We start from the raw sequence: 17,687 nt of genomic DNA on the forward strand, positions 1-17,687 counted from the left end.
GACAGAGCCTGGTAGAGTGTTACATTCAGAGACAGGGAGAGGAATATCAGGGCGTGAGAGGAAGAAGACAGAGCCTGCTAGGGTGTTACATTCAGAGACAGGGAGAGGAATATCAGGGCATGAGAGGAAGAAGACAGAGCCTGGTAGAGTGTCACATTCAGAGACAGGGAGAGGAATATCAGGGCATGAGAGGGAGAAGACAGGGCCTGGCAGAGTGTGACATTCAGAGACAGGGAGAGGAATATCAGGGCATGAGAGGAAGAAGCCAGAGCCTGGTAGAGTGTTACATTCAGAGACAGGGAGATGAATATCAGGGCAGGACAGGAAGAAGACAGAGCCTGGTAGAGTGTTACAATCAGAGACAGGGAGAGGAATATCAGGGCATGAGAGGAAGAAGCCAGAGCCTGGTGGAGTGTTACATTCAGAGACAGGGAGAGGAATATCAGGGCATGAGAGGAAGAAGACAGAGCCTGGTAGAGTGTTACATTCAGAGACAGAGAGAGGAATATCAGGGCATGAGAGGGAGAAGACAGAGCATGGTAGAGTGTAACAGTCAAAGACAGGGAGATCAGGGCATGAGAGGAAGAAGACAGAGCCTGGTAGAGTGTTACATTCAGACAGGGAGATCAGGGCATAAGAGAAAGAAGACAGAGCATGGTAGAGTGTTACATTCAGAGACAGGGAGAGGAATATCAGTGCATGAGAGGAAGAAGCTAGAGCCTGGTAGAGTGTTCCATTCAGAGACAGGGAGAGGAATATCAGGGCTTGAGAGGAAGCCAGAGCCTGGTAGAGTGTTACATTCAGAGACAGGGAGAGGAATATCAGGGCATGAGAGGAAGAAGACAGAGCCTGGTAGAGTGTTACATTCAGAGACAGGGAGAGGAATATCAGGGCATGAGAGGAAGAAGCCAGAGCCTAGTAGAGTGTTACATTCAGAGACATGGAGATCAGGGCATGAGAGGAAGAAGCCAGAGCCTGGTAGAGTGTTACATTCAGAGACATGGAGAGGAATATCAGGGCATGAGAGGAAGAAGCCAGAGCCTGGTGGAGTGTTACATTCAGAGACAGGGAGAGGAATATCAGGGCATGAGAGGAAGAAGACAGAGCCTGGTAGAGTGTTCCATTCAGAGACAGGGAGAGGAATATCAGGGCATGAGAGGAAGAAGACAGAGCCTGGTAGAGTGTTCCATTCAGAGACAGGGAGAGGAATATCAGGGCATGAGAGGAAGAAGACAGAGCCTAGTAGAGTGTTACATTCAGAGACAGGGAGAGGAATATCAGGGCATGAGAGGGAGAAGACAGAGCCTGGTAGAGTGTTGCATTCAGAGACAGGGAGAGGAATATCAGGGCATGAGAGGAAGAAGACACAGCATGGTAGAGTGTAACATTCAGAGACAAGGAGATCAGGGCATGAGAGGAAGAAGACAGAGCCTGGTAGAGTGTTACATTCAGAGACAGTGAGAGAAATATCAGGGCGTGAGAGGAAGAAGACAGAGCCTGCTAGGGTGTTACATTCAGAGACAGGGAGAGGAATATCAGGGCATGAGAGGAAGAAGACAGAGCCTGGTAGAGTGTGACATTCAGAGACAGGGAGAGGAATATCAGGGCATGAGAGGAAGAAGCCAGAGCCTGGTAGAGTGTTACATTCAGAGACAGGGAGAGGAATATCAGGGCATGAGAGGAAGAAGCCAGAGCCTGGTAGAGTGTTACATTCAGAGACAGGGAGAGGAATATCAGGGCATGAGAGGAAGAAGCCAGAGCCTGGTAGAGTGTTACATTCAGAGACAGGGAGAGGAATATCAGGGCATGAGAGGGAGAAGACAGAGCCTGGTAGAGTGTTGCATTCAGAGACAGGGAGAGGAATATCAGGGCATGAGAGGAAGAAGACACAGCATGGTAGAGTGTAACATTCAGAGACAAGGAGATCAGGGCATGAGAGGAAGAAGACAGAGCCTGGTAGAGTGTTACATTCAGAGACAGGGAGAGGAATATCAGGGCATGAGAGAGGGAAGACAGAGCCTGCTAGGGTGTTACATTCAGAGACAGGGAGAGGAATATCAGGGCATGAGAGGAAGAAGACACAGCATGGTAGAGTGTAACATTCAGAGACAAGGAGATCAGGGCATGAGAGGAAGAAGACAGAGCCTGGTAGAGTGTTACATTCAGAGACAGGGAGAGGAATATCAGGGCGTGAGAGGAAGAAGACAGAGCCTGCTAGGGTGTTACATTCAGAGACAGGGAGAGGAATATCAGGGCATGAGAGGAAGAAGACAGAGCCTGGTAGAGTGTTACATTCAGAGACAGGGAGAGGAATATCAGGGCATGAGAGGAAGAAGACAGAGCCTGGTAGAGTGTTACATTCAGAGACAGGGAGAGGAATATCAGGGCATGAGAGGAAGAAGACACAGCATGGTAGAGTGTAACATTCAGAGACAAGGAGATCAGGGCATGAGAGGAAGAAGACAGAGCCTGGTAGAGTGTTACATTCAGAGACAGGGAGAGGAATATCAGGGCGTGAGAGGAAGAAGACAGAGCCTGCTAGGGTGTTACATTCAGAGACAGGGAGAGGAATATCAGGGCATGAGAGGAAGAAGACAGAGCCTGGTAGAGTGTCACATTCAGAGACAGGGAGAGGAATATCAGGGCATGAGAGGGAGAAGACAGGGCCTGGCAGAGTGTGACATTCAGAGACAGGGAGAGGAATATCAGGGCATGAGAGGAAGAAGCCAGAGCCTGGTAGAGTGTTACATTCAGAGACAGGGAGATGAATATCAGGGCAGGACAGGAAGAAGACAGAGCCTGGTAGAGTGTTACAATCAGAGACAGGGAGAGGAATATCAGGGCATGAGAGGAAGAAGCCAGAGCCTGGTGGAGTGTTACATTCAGAGACAGGGAGAGGAATATCAGGGCATGAGAGGAAGAAGACAGAGCCTGGTAGAGTGTTACATTCAGAGACAGAGAGAGGAATATCAGGGCATGAGAGGGAGAAGACAGAGCATGGTAGAGTGTAACAGTCAAAGACAGGGAGATCAGGGCATGAGAGGAAGAAGACAGAGCCTGGTAGAGTGTTACATTCAGACAGGGAGATCAGGGCATAAGAGAAAGAAGACAGAGCATGGTAGAGTGTTACATTCAGAGACAGGGAGAGGAATATCAGTGCATGAGAGGAAGAAGCTAGAGCCTGGTAGAGTGTTCCATTCAGAGACAGGGAGAGGAATATCAGGGCTTGAGAGGAAGCCAGAGCCTGGTAGAGTGTTACATTCAGAGACAGGGAGAGGAATATCAGGGCATGAGAGGAAGAAGACAGAGCCTGGTAGAGTGTTACATTCAGAGACAGGGAGAGGAATATCAGGGCATGAGAGGAAGAAGCCAGAGCCTAGTAGAGTGTTACATTCAGAGACATGGAGATCAGGGCATGAGAGGAAGAAGCCAGAGCCTGGTAGAGTGTTACATTCAGAGACATGGAGAGGAATATCAGGGCATGAGAGGAAGAAGCCAGAGCCTGGTGGAGTGTTACATTCAGAGACAGGGAGAGGAATATCAGGGCATGAGAGGAAGAAGACAGAGCCTGGTAGAGTGTTCCATTCAGAGACAGGGAGAGGAATATCAGGGCTTGAGAGGAAGAAGCCGAGCCTGGTAGAGTGTTACATTCAGAGACAGGGAGAGGAATATCAGCGCATGAGAGGAAGAAGACAGAGCCTGGTAGAGTGTTCCATTCAGAGACAGGGAGAGGAATATCAGGGCATGAGATGAAGAGACAGAGCCCGGTAGAGTGTTACATTCAGAGACAGGGAGATCAGGGCATGAAAGGAAGAAGACAGAGCCTGGTAGAGTGTTACATTCAGAGACAGGGAGAGGAATATCAGAGCATGAGAGGAAGAAGACAGAGCCTGGTAGAGTGTTACATTCAGAGACAGGGAGATCAGGGCATGAGAGGAAGAAGACAAAGCCTGGTAGAGTGTTACCTTCAGAAACAGGGAGAGGAATATCAGGGCATGAGAGGAAGAAGACAGAGCCTGGGAGGGTGTTACATTCAGAGACAGGGAGAGGAATACCAGGGCATGAGGAAGAAGACAGAGCCTGGTAGAGTGTTACATTCAGAGACAGGGAGAGGAATATCAGGGCATGAGATGAAGAGACAGAGCCTGGTAGAGTGTTACATTCAAAGACAGGGAGAGGAATATCAGGGCGTGAGAGGAAGACATAGTCTGGTAGAGTGTTACATTCAGAGACAGGGAGAGGAATATCAGGGCAGGAGAGGAAGAAGACAGTCTGGCAGAGTGTTACATTCAGAGACAGGGAGAGGAAAATCAGGGCATGAGAGGAAGACGCCAGAGCCTGGTAGAGTGTTACATTCAGAGACAGGGAGAGGAATATCAGGGCATGAGATGAAGAGACAGAGCCTGGTAGAGTGTTACATTCAGAGACAGGGAGAGGAATATCAGGGCATGAGAGGAAGAAGACAGTCTGGCAGAGTGTTACATTCAGAGACAGGGAGAGGAAAATCAGGGCATGAGAGGAAGACGCCAGAGCCTGGTAGAGTGTTACATTCAGAGACAGGGAGAGGAATATCAGGGCATGAGATGAAGAGACAGAGCCTGGTAGAGTGTTACATTCAGAGACAGGGAGAGGAATATCAGGGCATGAGAGGAAGAAGACAGAGCCTGGTAGAGTGTTACATTCAGAGACAGGGAGAGGAATATCAGGGCATGAGAGGGAGAACACAGAGCCTGGTAGAGTGTGACCTCCAGAGACAGGGAGAGGAATATCAGGGCATGAGAGGGAGAAGACAGAGCCTGGTAGAGTGTTACATTCAGAGACAGTGAGATCACGGCATGAGAGGAAGAAGCCAGAGCCTGGTAGAGTGTGACATTCAGAGACAGGGGGAACAGGGCATGAGCGGAAGAAGACAGAACCTGGTAGAGTGTGACATTCAGAGACAGGGGGATCAGGGCATGAGAGGAAGAAGACAGAGCCTGGTAGAGTGTTACATTCAGAGACAGGGAGAGGAATATCAGGGCATGAGAGGGAGAACACAGAGCCTGGTAGAGTGATACATTCAGAGACAGGGAGAGGAATATCAGGGCATGAGAGGAAGAACACAGAGCCTGGTAGAGTGTTACATTCAGAGACAGGGAGAGGAATATCAGGGCATGAGAGGAAGACGACAGCGCCTGGTAGAGTGTTACATTCAGACAGGGAGATCAGGGCATGAGAGAAAGAAGACAGAGCATGGTAGAGTGTTACATTCAGAGACAGGGGGGGTCATGAGAGGAAAAAGCCAGAGCCAGGTAGAGTGTTACATCCAGAGACAGGGAGAGGTATATCAGGGCATGAGATGAAGAGACAGAGCCTGGTAGAGTGTTACATTACATTCAGAGACAGGGAGAGGAATATCAGGGCCTGAGAGGAAGAAGACACAGCCTGGTAGAGTGTTACATTCAGAGACAGGGAGAGGAATATCAGGGCATGAGATGAAGAGACAGAGCCTGGTAGAGTGTTACATTCAGAGACAGGGAGAGGAATATCAGGGTTGAGAGGAAGACAGAGCCTGGTAGAGTGTTACATTCAGAGACAGGGAGAGGAATATCAGGGCATGAGAGGGAGAAGACAGAGCCTGGTAGAGTGTTACATTCAGAGACATGGAGAGGAATATCAGGGCATGAGAGAAAGAAGACAGAGCCTGGTAGAGTGTTACATTCAGAGACAGGGAGATGAATATCAGGGCGTGAGAGAAAGACATAGTCTGGTAGAGTGTTACATTCAGAGACAGGGAGAGGAATATCAGTGCAAGAGAGGAAGAAGACAGAGCCTGGTAGAGTGTCTGGAAGGCACATTCCCAAACCTTGTGTAGTTACTAACAACATTGATAGTGAAGAGCTAGACTAGAAGGTCCAGGAGGGAGTTTAGATATAGACGGCAATTGCCTTTAGGTTCTCATTGACAGCCAAGCTAGATACCCGACTGTATGGGTCAATAGTCTCCATCTACGAGGGGACTGTGAACACCTGGGTTAGTGTGGGAAACACTATATCTAGACAAGAGAATGAGGGACGCCCTAGTGTCATGGCAAACAAATCAATAAAACCCCTTGAACCTTCTCTGGGAGTTGGGGTGTTCCTTTAGCCATCTGTGACATAGGTTGCTATAAGTCTACGCACAAGCATACATCCCCATTCACCTTCCTGACTACACCCAAGGGGGACATGCATTCCACGTCTTTTGTTATACCTTCCTGGAACAGACTGGACACTTATTTCTGTACTACACTTCTCTTCACCAAGGGGACACGTTGTGCTCTGGCCACGGGTGGTTTTGGCCCTCCCTTAAGCTCCGTTTTATGTATCACGCCTTTGAAACATCAAACTTGAGGTTTAAAAACTCTTGGAACCTCCCTTCCTCCGGCACATGTACCTTGTGTTCTCTCATGTCACATTGTCGACACTATTGTGAAGCAAAGCACAGAGGCAGTCTGTAGGTAACTCTGGTAGCTCCTTTTATGTTTAGATCAAGGTAACATGGAGCGGCCCGCTTCCCCCAAAACTCCTGGCTGCCTGGCCAGCCATCATGGCTGGAATCCCCAGTCCGTCACATTCTTGAGCACCTGATACATTCCCAAACTGGTGCCCCCATGGCCACAGTCAGCACAATATCTACTCCCGATGGGTAATGTGATGTCATGGAGGCAGAACCCTAGAGGCACTGGGCAATACCCATCCCTGAGAGACAGAAGAGGCAGGAGGTTAAACCTAACCCCAGGAAGTGCAGGGTGATATCACCATGTGCCTCCAGTGCCGAGCAGGGGCAGCTATCTACCCCCAGGAAGCACAGGAGGTGCAGGGTGATAGCTACCCGTGCTCGGCACTGGAGGCACATGGTGATATCACCCAGCACCTCCTGTGCTTCCTGGGGTAGATGGCTGCCCCTGCTCGGCACTGGAGGCACATCGTGATATCACCCAGCACTTCCTGTGCTTCCCGGGGGTAGATAGCTACACCTGCTCGGCACTGGAGGCACATGGTGCTATCTACCCCCGGGAAGCACAGGAAGTGGTGGGTGATATCACCATGTGCCTCCAGTACCGAGCAGGGGCAGCCATCTACCCCAGGAAGCACAGGAGGTGCTGGGTGATATCACCATGTGCCTCCAGTGCCGAGCACGGGTAGCTATCTACCCCCAGGAAGCACAGGAAGTGCTGGCTGATATCACATGTGCCTCCAGTGCTGAGCAGGGGTAGCCATCTACCCCCAGGAAGCGCTGGCTAATATCACCATGTGCCTCCAGTGCCGAGCAGGGGTAGCCATCTACCCCCGGGAAGCACAGGAAGTGCTCGCTGATATCACCCCGTGCCTCCAGTGCCGAACAGGCGTAGCTATCTAACCCCAGCAAGCGCTGGGTGATATCACCATGTGCCTCCAGTGGCGAGCAGGAGTAGCTATCTACCCCCAGGAAGCACAGGAAGTGCTGGGTGATATCACAATGCGCCTCCAGTGCTGTGCAGGGGTAGCTATCTACCCCTGCACAGCACTGGAGGCAGATGGAGAGATCTATTCACGATGGGCACTGTGAGGAGCCAGGAGTGAGATGCAGACACAGGGGAATCATGGTTTGGACCCAAAACATTTATTAAAATAAAAAGGGGTTGAAAAATACCTCTATGTCCCTATTTTAAGAGCCATTTCCCGACCTACCATTTGCCTGACTAAAAAACTAAGGGTCTGTCAAAGGTCAGAATGTCCAAAGCAAAACGTCCTGTGTCCAAAGTACTATCCTGGCCCTCAAATTCTAAAAATCAACTCCAAGGTGAAAGGGAAAATGTCTTTGGCCTCGAGTAGTGTACAAATGTTCAAAAAGAAAATGTGTAACTTCAACACAAAGGTTCCAGAAGGAGAGAGTTCCTTGTTCCAGAGGGTGGTTCCCTGAACCTGGATTTCTCTTCACTTTGTTTTATACTTCAAAGGATAACAGTTGCTTAAGTTTCTCTCGATCAACAACACAACTGACACACAAAACCGTTTGGCTGTTAGTCTGTATCTTGGTAGGATACCTGGAGTAGTCTCCTGCAAGGTTTTCACTCCTTTTCAATATGCTTTAACACAGCTTTTTGCTAGTCCTGATGGATCCTTCTCTGGCCTTCCTTAGGTGATGCATTTTACACACTGTTCAACATGACCTGTCTGATATGCTTCCTTACCAGGATTTCGACAATGAATACGTTTGCAGCTTGCATCTGCCTGGTAGACTCTCCTGCCAGGGCCTTTCTCTTGTGACTTGAATCTGCATGATATTCTCTCCTGCCAAGGCTTTCCTCATATGTGCACTGTGCACACTTACAGATTTAATAGTCTCTCTTGTTTGTTCTGTTCTATCTTGACTCTGCCTGGTATACTCTCCTGCCAGGGCCTTTCTCTTGTGGCCTGCATCTGCCTGGTATACTCTCTTGCCAGGGCCTTTCTCTTGTGGCCTGCATCTGCCTGGTATACTCTCCTGCCAGGGCCTTTCTCTTGTGGCTTGCATCTGCCTGGTAGACTCTCTTGCCAGGGCCTTTCTCTTGTGGCTTGAATCTGCATGATATTCTCTCCTGCCAAGGCTTTCCTCATATGTGCACTGTGCACACTTACAGATTTAATAGTCTCTCTTGTTTGTTCTGTTCTATCTTGACTCTGCCTGGTACACTATCCTGCCAGGGCATTCCTTATATGTACTATACACTTACAAACTTGACAGTCTCTTTTAGCTCCTTCGTTCTGTCTCTAAGTAATATTGACTGGTTCGCTCTTTCTCATACACTTCATTTCATGTTATTTGCTTTTGGGAGGGTTTCCAACACGCCCCAGTGTCCCTGCTTCCCTTGGGTGGACTCACTGGCTCTTGATGGCGTATATAGGTTCTCCTGCAGTAAGCCTGTGGCTCATCAGCATTTTGTTTCCTCTCACCACCTCTGCTTCACAGCTTCTGTGCCTATCGCGGCTCCCGCTCTTCCGTTCTGCATCTCTCCGGGCTACGGCGGTGTGGAGGTTGTCTTTCGGTACCTGCGAACGCCCTGAAGCTTCTCATCTGCTTCTGGCATCCTCGCAGCGTGCCGTCCTCTGCAGTCAGCACCCCTCGTTTCCTTCGGTGAGCCAGTTGGCGCCACACACCTCACACCAGCACTGCAGTCCCTAAGTCGACAGAGAGGACTAGAGTTCTCCAGCCAGCGTCTCCCTGTCAGCTGGTCTGCCAGTTTAAATCTCCCAGCAGCTTGCCTTTTCCTGCAACAACTAGAGCGCAGCTTGTGCTCTTGGCCTCCATTGATCTTCATTACTCAGCTCATCTATTTCGTCCCAGTATTTTCGTATTTAGGAACAAGGTATTCAAGTTCTTGATGAAGTCTTGGAATGGAAGGGGGTGTCAGGTCTGTGTCCCACCCACCCTGTGCAGGCAGATCTGGGCGTATGGCTCATTTTGGAATGGAGGGAGGGGGTCGTCAGATTTGTGTCCCACCCGCCCTGTGCAGTTAGAACGGGGTGCACGGCTCATTAATGGAATGGAGGAGGGGGGGTGTTGGATCTTTGTATCACCCACCCTGTGCAGTCAGAGCTGGGCGTACAGTACATTTTGGAATGGAGGGGTGGCGTTCCTTAGTAAAACTTTTTCCTGCAGTGAGAATTTAAGCAGACGCATTTATATACGGCCCTCAACATGGATTAGGTTTGCTCCCTGGATCTATTCGTGGGGTCCTCCTCTGCTGCCCTCACGTATGGCTTGCTTAAGTTTGTGTACATATGGGGGAGGGGCTGTCTGAGTTTTAAGAACTGCAATAACTCTAAGCACTCACCTCCACTGCTGTGGTGAACTGCAGCTCGTACAGGATGAAAGCCACAAGGTCCCCTCCACTGACTGCGCCAGATGTCACGAGGCACCCCCGTAGTAGAGGATCCCCACCTTGAGGGCCAAGCCTGAGAACTGAGGGCAGAAATGAAAGGCAGGTCACAGCAGCAAATAAAACATCCTCTTTACAGTGGTTCTGAACCTAAAGTGGGATGGGGGATGTGCAAGCCCTCCCCTCAAACAGGAGGGAAGACATGAGGGATGCACACACACGCCCAGGATGTCCTTGCCTGATATATATCGCACACACACACACGTCCTCCCTGCTCGCCTACCACTGACTTCTTGTAGACCGTTCCCATTTTGCTTTCTCACTTTGCCACTGCCAAACTCTTGCTTTCTACCCCCCGCCCCACCCTCTCTCACACAGATACATTGAACCCCATGTGCAACAAGGATCTGGGAGATGAGCAAAGGGGGTAGCGTGGAAACTCCACTCATTAACATGCTGGGGGATATGGAAGGCATGAACCTTGGGTTCAGAGCTTGGGAAGGGAGGACTCTGGCCCACATTTCACTTTCCTTGGTATGGTGGTTGGCAGGCTGAGAGCTGTTTCAAACCACACTTCAACTTGCTCAAATGCTGTGCTCGGTGGTCAGCTGGGACGTTTGCCTGTCAAGGCAGTGCCGGTCGGGGCAGGCATTGGCGCTCATCATGCGATTGGGCAGGGCCCACAATCCCTGGGTGTTTTTCCCCAGAGTCTCCCACAGGTCTCAAGATCCTTGCACACAGTGCACACAGCCACAGGACAAAATGTAATCCACCACACTGGCCCCCACTCACCAGGAATGTGCACATATCCAAGGTGTCATTAACGTAGACAGGGGGTGCGCTCCTATCCAGGCACCATTCCCTCAAATCTGGGGTTCACAAGGAATACACACACACATCCAGACAATTGCAAAACTGCAGGTGTTGCAAAGGACAGTGCACCCACCCAGAGCTTGCAGTTAGGTCCTACTGGGCGCCTGGGGGGAACTACACGGCATGAGCACGAGGCCAGCATCTGTGAACATCCTACAGCTCATTACACTGCTAGTATATTGCACTGCTAGCATATAAGAAGTTAGCATAAGTGGATATCCTACAGCCCATTACACTGCTAGAATATAAGAAGTCAGCATAAGTGGATATACTACAGCCCATTACACTGCTAGCATATAAGAAGTCAGCATAAGTGGATATACTACAGCCCGTTACACTGCTAGCATATAAGAAGTCAGCATAAGTGGATATACTTCAGCCTGTTACACTGCTAGCATATAAGAGGTCGGCATAAGTGGATATACTACAACCCATTACACTGCTAGCATATCAGAAGTCAGCATAAGTGGATATACTACAGCCCGTTACACTGCTAGCATATAAGAAGTTAGCATAAATGGATATACTACAGCCCGTTACACTGCTAGCATATAAGAAGTCAGCATAAGTGGATATACTACAGCCCGTTACACTGCTAGCATATAAGAAGTCGGCATAAGTGGATATACTACAGCCCGTTACACTGCTAGAATATAAGAAGTCAGCATAAGTGGATATACTACAGCCCATTACACTGCTAGCATATAAGACGTCAGCATAAGTGGATATACTACAGCCCATTACACTGCTAGCATATAAGAAGTCAGCATAAGTGGATATACTACAGCCCGTTACACTGCTAGAATATAAGAAGTCAGCATAAGTGGATATCCTACAGCCCGTTACACTGCTAGCATATAAAAAGTCGGCATAAGTGGATATACTACAGCCCGTTACACTGCTAGCATATAAGAAGTCGGCATAAATGGATATACTACAGCCCGTTACACTGCTAGCATATAAGAAGTCAGCATAAGTGGATCTACTACAGCCCGTTACACTGCTAGCATATAAGAAGTCAGCATAAGTGGATATACTACAGCCCGTTACACTGCTAGCATATAAGAAGTCAACATAAGTGGATATCCTACAGCCCGTTACACTGCTAGCATATAAGAAGTCAGCATAAGTGGATATACTACAGCCCGTTACACTGCTAGCATATAAGAAGTCAGCATAAGTGGATATACTACAGCCCGTTACACTGCTAGCATATAAGAAGTCAGCATAAGTGGATATACTACAGCCCGTTACACTGCTAGCATATAAGAAGTCAGCATAAGTGGATATACTACAGCCCGTTACACTGCTAGCATATAAGAAGTCAGCATAAGTGGATATACTACAGCCCGTTACACTGCTAGCATATAAGAAGTCAGCATAAGTGGATATACTACAGCCAGTTACACTGCTAGCATATAAGAAGTCAGCATAAGTGGATATACTACAGCCCATTACACTGCTAGCATATAAGAGGTCAGCATAAGTGGATATACTACAGCCCATTACGTCTGTGCTCCTTGTGTAGGACATGGGGGAACACCCTACGCCTCATTGCTCTAGTGGTACTGTAGGAGACGGGGAACACCCTACACCTCATTGCTCTAGTGGTGCAGAGGGAACGCTCAGCAGCCACTCACACTGTTGGTCCACATGACTCCTGCGTATGTTGCAGCCTCCATCTTGTTGAGTTGGTACGTCTCGTGCAGCTTCTCCGCATATCGCTCGTCTTCCCCGTCCTCATTGGCAAAGCTCCTCACCGTCTTCATGTTGGAGAATGTCTCCGATGCCACGTGATTGGCCTTCGACAGAGATTCCTGTACCTGCTTTGACAGATTCTGGGAGGGGGAGAGAGAGCATTGCTGAGTAGGGGGTCAATAAGGAGAGGTGCAGTTTTGTTGAGCTAGTACAAGGTTTTCCTGCTGCTTTTCCTATGCCAAAGATCACATCCTTCATGACCAGAACTGTCCCTTCTGACACCATCCAGCTTCCCCTCCCAGCGCACCATATCCCCATTGAGGACCCCTCTTCGACGCACCTTGCTGGTCCAGACCAGTCCTTCATATGACATTGCCCCTTGTGCCCTGTAAAGTCCACATTGCATCCTGAGGGGAATGGCTGAAACTCGTACCCACATCTTCATGAAGGGAGCTCCTCATCCACCAGGCACTTTACTGAGCGTGCTCCACGCGGCACATGCCTCCAAGTGCAATGGCCACACTCAGCTGCACATCACAACAATACACACTGCTGTGGATGCAACACCCTCAACTTCACATCCCCCCATATTCTCCCCTGAACACCACCAACCTCCAAGGAAACATCCTTCTGAAGCTCAGTTCCCTCATCAGTCACCCTGCCCATCCAAGCAGCATCCGCGTCCCAAATTATTTATTTATTTATTTAATGTTTGCTTTTTAGGCGATTATACAATAAGAATATACTGTTTCAAAGCACCCACAGGGCAGGGAGGGAGAGTGGGTAATACATTATAACATTATAAAACAATATTTAAGAGCCGAGGGGGAAGAGGGAGGGGGACACACCTATTATGCCTTGTGAGTATTCATAACATGCAAGTGCAGAGTGGAAGAGGAAAAAGGGGTAAGTGATGGGGAGTCCGAGCCCATGTGAAGTGCGAGGAATGTTGAGTGCTACACGGCCTGGGACCCAGGAAGTGTAAATGCGAGTCTCCAAAGCAGAGGGAGTGCAGATGCAAGTGCTGTGGAAAGACAGGAGCTGGGAAGAATTGGTTTGGGAGTTCAAGGCCCCAAAGATGCATAAGGGGCAAGGACACCGATTCATCAACTGTGGGATTGGCAGAGGAGAGAAGGAGGGAAGGAGGAGGAAAAGAGAAAAGTCTTGAGGAGCTTCCGGAATTTGAGAAGATCCTGCTCAAGGCGCAGGAGGAGGCTATACCAACGGAGGGAGCCCGCAGAGGAAAGTGAGCAGCCCCCTGTCCTCTGTTTAGCAAAACGCTTTACACACAAAGAGTTGGTGCCAGAGGAACATAGTGGTCTAGAGGGAGAGTATTTACTAAGATAGAACTGAAGGTAGTGTGGTCCCCGGGCCCAGACAACCTTGTGGATGATGCAGATGTATTTGAATTTAATCCTTGCAGCAACCAGGAGCCAGTGAAGACTTTAGTTCAGGAGAGATGCGGTCCCTGGGCTTAAGGTCAAGGATAAGTCTCGCTGGCCTATTCTAGATAAGCTGCAGGGGTCGCAGAGTGGAAGAAGGAAGATTCAGGAGAAGGCTGCAAGAGTAGTCAAGTCTCGAGAGAACCAGGGCTCGAGTCACATTGAGCCTCTGTGGGAAAGTGAGAAAAGGTAGAATTCCTTTGAGAAGGAATAGCTGATAGTTGGCCTTCTTGGCAATGTCCTGAGTGTGAGTGAGGAAGGAAAGAGAGGAGTCAAAGATGACTCCAAGATTCCTGGATTCAGTTGAAGGCGCAGGGGTAGTGCCCAAGGAGGCAGGCCAATGATGATTGGAAGAAGGAGGGAGCAGGGGTCCCAATGGGAATGATCTCAGTTTTACATGCGTCGAGACAGAGATCATTGAAGGTGCCCCATGTCTGGATGGCAGATAGGCAGTCAGGGATGATCGAGGGTGCAAGAGGGTCAGCAGGGAGTCTAAAGAAGAGCTGTGTGTCATCTGCATAACACTGGACGTTGGAGGAGAAAGTGGAGATGAGATGTGCAAGGAGAGCAAAGTAGATGTTAAAGAGTCAGGGGGAGAGTATAGAGCTCTGAGGGACACCACAGGTGGAGATTGACGTAGGAGAGGAGAAGGGGCCTAGGATGATTGGGAGGAGCAGTTAGTGAGGAAGGAAGACAGCCAATCCAGTGCCCGTTCCGAGATACCAAGTGCATCATGGAGCCTTTGTATGAGGATGGAATGGTTAACTGTGTCAAATGCAGAGGAGAGATCGAGAAGGATTAGGACAGCTGGGGAGTTGGAGTCCAGAGATGTGAGCTGTTCTTACTGGGTGTTCAGAAGAGCAGTTACCATGCCTCTGGATGCTTGGAATCCAGATTGATAGTCATGGTAGGATAGCTCAGGGGCAACATGATCGCCTTGGAAGCAAGACGACACGAAGCAACACAGGTTTGATCCCCGGGTCCGTGCTTAGAAACCTCTGGGTATTAAGCACGTTATAAATAACCAATCATATCATATCATGGAGGCCACCAACAAGTTGGGACCAGGCCAGCTTCTCAAGTAGCTTGATGGATGCAATAGCTGGCAGGGCAGTTACGGTCAGAGGATGTTTTTTTCAGCAGTGGGCGTACAAGGGAGTGCTTGAGGGGGAAGGGGAAAGATCCAGAGAAGAAAGAATGGTTTCAGAAATCAGCGAGAGCAGGGGGAAGAGAGCCAATGTTATCCTTGATGGTCCTGTATGAGCAAGGGGAGACCTTTTTAGAAGAGACCTTCATGGAGTGTACAACTCTGGTAACTTCATCAGGCGTGAAAGGAGAGGAGGGGGAATGAGGAGGGAGGGGGATCTGGTGGAGGGGTGGAGTGGGATGGGTTGTGAGGGAGTGTAGAAAAGGTGGACAGAATGTCCTTAGTTTTGGTGGTGAGTGGTCAGTGATCAATGTAAACTTCCTTCCCAGCAGATATCTCAGATAGAGGACTGCCCATGTGATGGCAAGGGCCTCTAATTCGAATACAGAATCGTTCCTTTCTCTGGGGAATGGTTTACGACTGGCAAATAGGATGGGATGCTCTAGACCATCATGCACTTGGGATAATACTGCTGCTAATCCTGTCAGGGAGGAATCTGTCTGTAAGATGAATTCCTTGGAGAAGTCTGCCCCTTTTAGTATGGGGTTTTGACATAGGGTCAGCTTTAGGTTATTATAACAGACGTCGTCTTCCTCAGTCCAGCAAACGTTCTGTCATGATGCCTACCTCCAAGGAGCCAGGCCCAGCCCAGCAACCCCAGAGGCAGACATAATTTTCCCCAAGGACGTCTCAGCAGGCCCAAGTTGGGGCCTTTTGGACGCAGTCCTGGCGCCTTTGGTGCCAGGCTCATTCTGGACCCCAGTCCTGGCGCCTTAGGCGCCAGGCTCATAAAGCAAGACATGTGTGTAAGTGTTTTAATGTGCACTTACCTGAAGCAGACCGTGCTGCTACATCCAGGCCCTCTTGAGGACTGAATGGGACTACTTTATCTTTTGGACTACTTTATCACTCGGGTGTGGTCTGAGGAAGAATACATATCTGAGTGGAAGGATACATACCTGGAACTACTTTACAGGCTATTTAAACCACACCCGAAGAGCAGCAATGCTTCACGTTGTTCTGCATCTAGCAGCTGGATGCTCACCGTGTTTGCTCCTGCATTCGGACTTCTGCCACGCCTGCCAGCATCCTGATCACCTACAAAGGAAGTGAAAGAGAGAATAGGAGAAGGAAAAGACTTTACCTGCAAGATCCGCATTCCGGAGTCAGCTCGCCGACGATCCTGCAAAGGAAGACACTTAATTTAAAAGCACATCGCATCGACCGCCGCAGCGCCGCATTCCACTCACCTTCACAGGGCGCCTCCATGTTCAGCAGCGATCACCCGGATTCGCAGCCACGCTTCCACGCCTAGGGAGAAAAAGACAAGAGCAAAGGTGAGAGAGAGAAGGGAATGAGGAAACCTAAACCTCCATGTTAAGACTTACCTGTTGGGTCATTCCCTTTTCATTTCGGGTCCGCGCCGCATCCAGGCGTTTCCGGACCCCGGCCCCTATGGGGAAAAAGACATTAGCGTCAATGAGCGAATGAAAAGACATTACCCAAAAACGCTCATCAAGACTTACCTGATTTCTACAGGGATTGGACCTCGCATCTCGGGTCGGTGCCTTTTCCCCGGCATTCCGTACCCCGGCCCCTATGGGGAAAAAGACATTGACATTAGCATATTGATGCAAGGACAAAAGGGGAACCTTTCAAGGAACTTACCTGGAAGCCAAGCAAGTTTTGTTCTCATAAAACCAAGAATCCAGTGAAGTAACTGGATACCAACGCGCCCCTGCATCAGAAGCAGGAAGGAGAGCTCGCCCTTCAAGACCCTAAGGTGAGACGCCACGGGAAGCACAGAAGGGTTTCGAGGAGGGTGAGAGGGGAAAGGGGGAGGCTGGTAGCATTCCCCGCAGACAGTTAATCCCTTATTCTCGCCTACAGAAGGATACTTTTGCAAGCCGGACAAGCAGGAGTTGGGAGTCTGGTGAAGTCCATCTTCTGAGCCCCGCGCAACACCTTAGAAGAGGTCACAGCAGCACGATCCTGGCCAGCGCCTCCGTGGGAGTCAGGTGAGCGTAACAGAACGCGAAGCCTACCCACAATTTCCCACCCGGGCGCTATGGAGACTTCTGAGACAGACCAGCTGGCCCAGCTGTTGGGGGAATTAATGGCAGAGGTACACTCAGCTCGCCAAGAGACTAATGCCCTCAAAAGAGAACTCATTCTCTCCAAGGAACAAACTGATGACCTGGCCAAACGATTGCTACAGAGTCAGGCTGGACAAATTCCTTTACCTAGTCCCGGGGGAATTTCCACTTCGTTGGGTTCGAGTAACCCTGTTCAGATCAATCTGCCGGGATCCATGCCTTTAGAACCACCTGAACGTTTTGCGGGGGACCCAAAGAAATATGCCATTTTTATGAACCAATGTCGCTTACATTTTATATGCAGACCAGGAGCCTTCCCTGATGATAGGACCAAAGTGGCCTTCGTGTTATCGTACCTAAGTGGCTGTGCTGCCGATTGGTCTGTTCCCTTGGTGAACCAGAACGATCCAATTCTCCAGGATTTTCAGGGCTTTCAGGCCAGCATGGAAAGGTTGTTCGCTCGACACTCGCAGGGACAGGCCCTTGACAACGAACTGCTATCTCTACGACAAGGTAGTCAAGATCTTTTGTCTTATATAGCCTCCTTTAACAGACTGGTGGTGGAAACC

At 49.6% G+C, this 17,687-nt stretch overlaps 1 pseudogene; it reads right to left on the bottom strand.

The window, feature by feature from the left end:
• Positions 1 to 17,687, bottom strand: part of LOC138522065 (antigen peptide transporter 1-like) — a 149,712-nt pseudogene that overhangs the window by 51,677 nt on the left and 80,348 nt on the right.

Source organism: Ambystoma mexicanum, chromosome 13 (assembly GCF_040938575.1).
Source record: "Ambystoma mexicanum isolate Mex_15411 chromosome 13, UKY_AmexF1_1, whole genome shotgun sequence".
NCBI classification, from domain to species: Eukaryota; Metazoa; Chordata; class Amphibia; order Caudata; family Ambystomatidae; genus Ambystoma; species Ambystoma mexicanum.